This window comes from Benincasa hispida, chromosome 6 (genome assembly GCF_009727055.1).
Source record: "Benincasa hispida cultivar B227 chromosome 6, ASM972705v1, whole genome shotgun sequence".
NCBI lineage: Eukaryota > Viridiplantae > Streptophyta > Magnoliopsida > Cucurbitales > Cucurbitaceae > Benincasa > Benincasa hispida.
Window position 1 is genome coordinate 50,864,728 of NC_052354.1, and position 5,630 is coordinate 50,870,357.

Below are 5,630 nucleotides of genomic sequence, written 5' to 3' on the forward strand. Positions count from 1 at the left end.
TATGTGATTAATAATATTTGATATTTTATTCATTTTGTCTATAAAATATATGATATTTTAGTTGCATTAACCACAAACCAATAAACTAACATCCCTGGTTATCGTTGTAACTTAAACATGTATGTGGAGACATACAGGTGGATCATGTTTAAGTGATAACCTAAATAGTCTGTAGTATATAGATAAGGCTGGGTACCTTATCCTGGTGACACTACGAGTATGGCCCGCTTTGTAGATGTTACAAATGTTGTAAACTGCTACAAATGATCTGATCCTAATCATTCATGTATTAGACATCCAAACGAGGATATTCTATACAAAGAAGTTTGTATAAAATCAAAACCACGAAATGTTTAGTCTTATTATATAACACCAATTCATAATAGAGGACTTTCTTCACTAGAATGATCATAGGTAACATGACCTTAATCCTGAGTGAGTTATGAACTCCTACCTATGAGGGCGTCCTTTGATTTGTATGGGTGAGAATGGCCAGATTGCAGATCGACTTAACAAGTCTACATTTTGGAGAAGTTGGTTATCATATTTATTTATATTATTAATTATTTGGAAAAATTAATCCCTTTTTTTCTCTTAACCACCTTAGTGGGAGTGTTGAGTTTGATTTTGAATTTTAATGCGTAAATAAATGTAATGTAATGCCACTGCAAGGATGGGTGGAATGGATAGTGGATGGTGATGAAGTGGATGAATCACACTTCTCGATAATAAATGTGATACTACGTTTTAAAGTAATGTATGTGAGGCTGCTTAGATGCGCTCGTAGTATGCGTTCATGTAGTATGTGCATGTCACAAGTTTTCTTGCGCTGGTACCAAGTATAATTCCAATGCAAGTTTCTCAGAGTGATCTGAGGTCGAACACGGGGATTGCGATGATCAATGCAATACTAATGTGAATATATGCGACCGAAAACAAAATAATAATGAATTGTATTAGGAAAAGTAAAATGCGATAATAAAATAAAATGCGATGATAAAATAAATGCAGTGACAAAATAAAATGCAATAATAAAATAAAATGCGGTGATAAATAAATGAATAAACAAATAAATGGGTTGTCTGCGAAGATGTGCAAGTATCTGATGGAATGCGATGGCATATTATGAAATGTGTCAGAAAGAAGAATGGGTTGGGGGAAAGGACATCACAAGTTCATCAATCCTATTGAGGACGCAACTAAGGTTCGCTTTCCCTTGGCTTACACTCTCAGTGATCGGCCCACAAATAACCGTACCCATATGTCTATGGTGAATCGGGGATGAACGTTGTGAACGCAAGGTTGTTTCCATTTCTGGAAATACTTCTTGCTTTAGTTAACGCATTCTTACAACCTTCTTTCGAGAGGTGGATTAACATTTTCACTTTTGCTCTCACAGGTGAAGATGTCGTTGAGCATGCGTTAGCTAAACTTAGCTAATTTCTTCAATATGGATTAACTTACTTGCTTAATCCTTCCCCCTTACCCTGGGGATTAGTTACACATGATGAGAGAGATGGACGATGAATGTATGGTGGAGAACAGAGAAATAATGATGAATATGATAATGATATTTAAAGATAACGATAAAGTGTTTGTTACAGATGGATGAATGAAAGATTAGAAATGAACACAGTTGATGAATAGAAAGTGAGAATAAATAAGGAAAGCGTGTCATTATCTTGACACAGATCCCGATCGGAGACGATTTTCTTGCCGACGTGTAGGAGGAATGTGGTGGAGAACTTCCTTCTCAGGCTTGTTTTCCAGGTAGAAGTGATCTGTGCACAAAGCTTCTCTTCGGGAATGTGAATGAATTTCTTGCTCCTGAGACTTCCCTTTTGGACTTATCTCGTTTTTCTCCCGGATTTTCTCTAAATGTCTCTTCAGACCAGCCTTCTCTCTTTGAAATTGATGTAGCTATTTATAGACCTTGTCACCTCCTTTGTCAGTGGTCCCGCTTTGAAAAGATGCTTTTTCTGCCATGGCTTGGTGGAAACGTCCGCTTTGCTCCACATTCAATTTATCTGATCGTACAATAGAAAAGCTGTACAATTTCAGAAATCCCACGAATGCGTCGCTCTTTTCATCTATGATCGATCGCCACATGCAGTGCAAATGCGTTGATCTTTTTATCTAGGATCGATTGCCACATACGGTGCAATTGCGTTGCTCTTTTTTGTTCTTGATTGACCGTCGCATGCAGTGCAGATGCATTGCTCTTTTTGTCCTCGAGCGATCATCGCATGCGGTGACCTGTTTCCTATAAAACAAAGACTTGGACATTCCATTTTGCCATCACAATGGGGTTAGCGGGTGTTCTTCCGACACTTTATAAATTTTGCGTTTCTAAGCCAATTTCTATATGTTCGACGCAACTTTTTCCTTCTTTTTGTCGCATAATCTAAATAAGATGGTATAAATAACTTGTATTTCTTCAAGTTATCAGGGTGGTTAGTTGGGTTTTATGGGAAAATGGATAAATAAAATATGATTTTATTTTTTCCATAACAAAGTTACACGATTTGTAAGTAATTCTTCACGATTTGTAGAGCCTACATGATAGACTCCTTACTCTAAATGATTGAAGCAGATTCCTATATGATAATGTATTTTTCTTCAATCGTCTTCCTCCTCCAAATTCATAAACTCTCTCATAACCAAAATAGTCAGAGCCCACCACTCCTAGGTTCTTACCCTTAGAATACCGAGGTCACCAAGTGGTAGTGTTTTCCTCTTTTGGTTCGAGTCTTATTGTTGTTCGAGGAGTTCGTGACTATTCGAGGAGTTCGTGACAGTTTGAGGGTTGTACAAGAAGAAGTGTTCTTTAAAAGTATAATTACTTGAACCCTTTTGTTCTTCAAAAGCATGCTATAATTTTTATTAAGATGCATAATCTGTATGTTTGCTGTAAATGTTTATTTTCAATCAAAATAGAATTTGGACGATCCGCTTCCACTCACGGATCTCCTTGTAAATGAGTTCCTTCAATTGGGACTCCTGAAGAGCTTACAAAGACAATAGTGTTGGGATTGGTGTCCTAAATCTCCTTGTAATCTAGTAGTTTGTAAATGTTGTATAAACATATTGTTATTAATAAAATACGTGTTATTTTATAAGCATATACTCAATCCAAAAAACTAAGATCCTAGGTTATTTTATGTAATTTAAACAAGCATGTAGAGACATACAAATGGATCTTATTTAATTAATATGCCAAATGGTCTGTAGTAGATGGATAAGACTAGGTACCTTATCCTGGTGACACTATAGATATGGCCCGCTTTGTAGGTGTTATAAGTGTTGTAAAATGCTACAAATGATCTAATACTGATCATTCATGTCGAGACATGTGAGCGAGTGTATCCTATACAAAGAGTTTGTATAAGACCCAACCATGAAATGATTAGTCTCTTTATATAATGCCGTTAATAATAGAGACTTACATTTCACTAGGATGACCATAGATGATATGACCTGCATCCTGAGTGAGTTGTGAACTCTTAATTATGAAGGTGGTTCTTTGATTTGTATGGGTAAGAGTAGCTAGATTGCCAACTCAATAAGCCTACAATTTTGAGGATTCATCTGAGTGGGAAGTTGGGAACACAGCTACATAAGACAGAATTGACTCCTTCCTCGATGATGGGGTAAGTAGATAAATTGATCTCTTAAGGGCTGATTCCGGGGCTTGAACATAGTGGTCACACCCTCTCCTGGCTCAAAAGGGACTTGGTTATCGTTGGACTATGACTTATTGTTCATTAGAGGAATCGGTGGTACTTAAGGAGTTAGATGTAACTACAGGGGGAAACGATAATTTTGGCCCAGCTGTACTTATGAGCAATTTGTAAAGGGTGATCTCACTGTTGATTGGTTATATTCAATGGACATAGAAATATATATGTAGTGCAAAGAGTGCAACTCTTGGTCTTTAGTGGAATGACCGACAGTTAATGGATGTTGGATAATTTAATTAAAGAGTTTAATTAATTATCCAAGTACCATTGGAGCTTCAATCTACAAGTCCATTAGGTCCCCTTTGTAGCTCAACAGGGATTTTATTGAGAATTATTTTTGGATTAATTTGAAGTGTTCAAATTACTTGAGGGAATTAATTATATGTGATATAATTAATATAATGTATTTGATACATTATAATATAAGGTTATATTAGAGGAATTTGAATATGATTCAAATACTAACTATATAAATGAGATTCATATAATTAAATACAATATAAATATGATTTATATTAAATACTATAAATAAGTTGAGAGGAATTAAATATTTGGATATGATTCAAATATTAATTATATGAATGAGATTCCTACAAGTGAGTTTACTATAAATGTGATTTATATTAAATTCAACGTATGGTTGAGAGAAAATACATTTATAGATTATATTGTATTTGATACAATATGTAACTACAAATTATGTGTTATATGAGATATAACATATAGTTTATATACATATAATAAGGTTGTTATTATATGTATAATTATTATTAATTTAATTTTATTAAATTAATATTAATTAATTAAAGGGAGGAAGTTACAACTCTCTCCCCCTAATTTCTCTCAGCCAAGTACATTATGAGAGGGGTCAGAGAGATGGATTGCGCTCATTCATCTTCTTCCTGAAAATATTGAGAGAAATAGTTCTCTCTGGAAAAAACTCACAGAGAGGAAAATTTCCTTTCTTCTTCCTCTCCATCTTCTTCCCTCTTTCAAACCTAGTGCAGAGCCCACAACTCCTGCCTATTCTCAACCCTAAAGAATATAGAGGGTTCATCTTTGAAGGAACTCTTTGGGGAGAGAACCTTGAGCCGAAGCAGATTGACCAAATTCTATTTTTCATTGAATACAGATTTTATAGTAAACATGAAACAAGATATGCATTTTATAAATTACATCATGCTAAAGAAAAAGTTTCAGAAACCTCACCTCTGAAGACCTTTTCTTCACGTTTTCCCTCAAACAATTCACAGACTCCTTAAAGCCTTTCTTCAAGAATAACCTCGAACACGAACGAATATTACCACAAATGTTTCCTCGGTATTCTCAAGGTGAGAACCCAAGAGTGGTGGGCTCTGGCTATCTTGGTTTTGAGGGAAAACTTAATAGAGAAAAGGAAAGATTGAGAACTCTCTCAAAAAACTCAAAACACACAGAACTTTTTTGTTGTTTTACTCACTTTCTCCAAATCGTTCAACTTAGCCAAACAGAAGAAAAACAAAAGATTTATTTTCTATATGCCAAATATAACCCCCACCCACTTACGTGGGTGAGAGAGAAGGGGAAGGGAGTTGTTACTCACTCCCCTATTATTAAAATCATAATAATATAAATATAAATATGATAACTAACTTATCATATTATATATATATATATTAAATTATATGTTATATCAAATATAACATATAACCTATAGTTTTAATATAGTATCATATACAATATAAGCTATAGTTTCTTTAATCTTTTATATGGCATTTAATATAAATCTTATTTATATTAATTTAACAACTATGAATCCAATTCATTGAAACTATATTTGAATCTCATCCAAATATTTATGTCCTCTTATTAAGCTATAATATATCAAATACATTGTGTAACGACCGGATC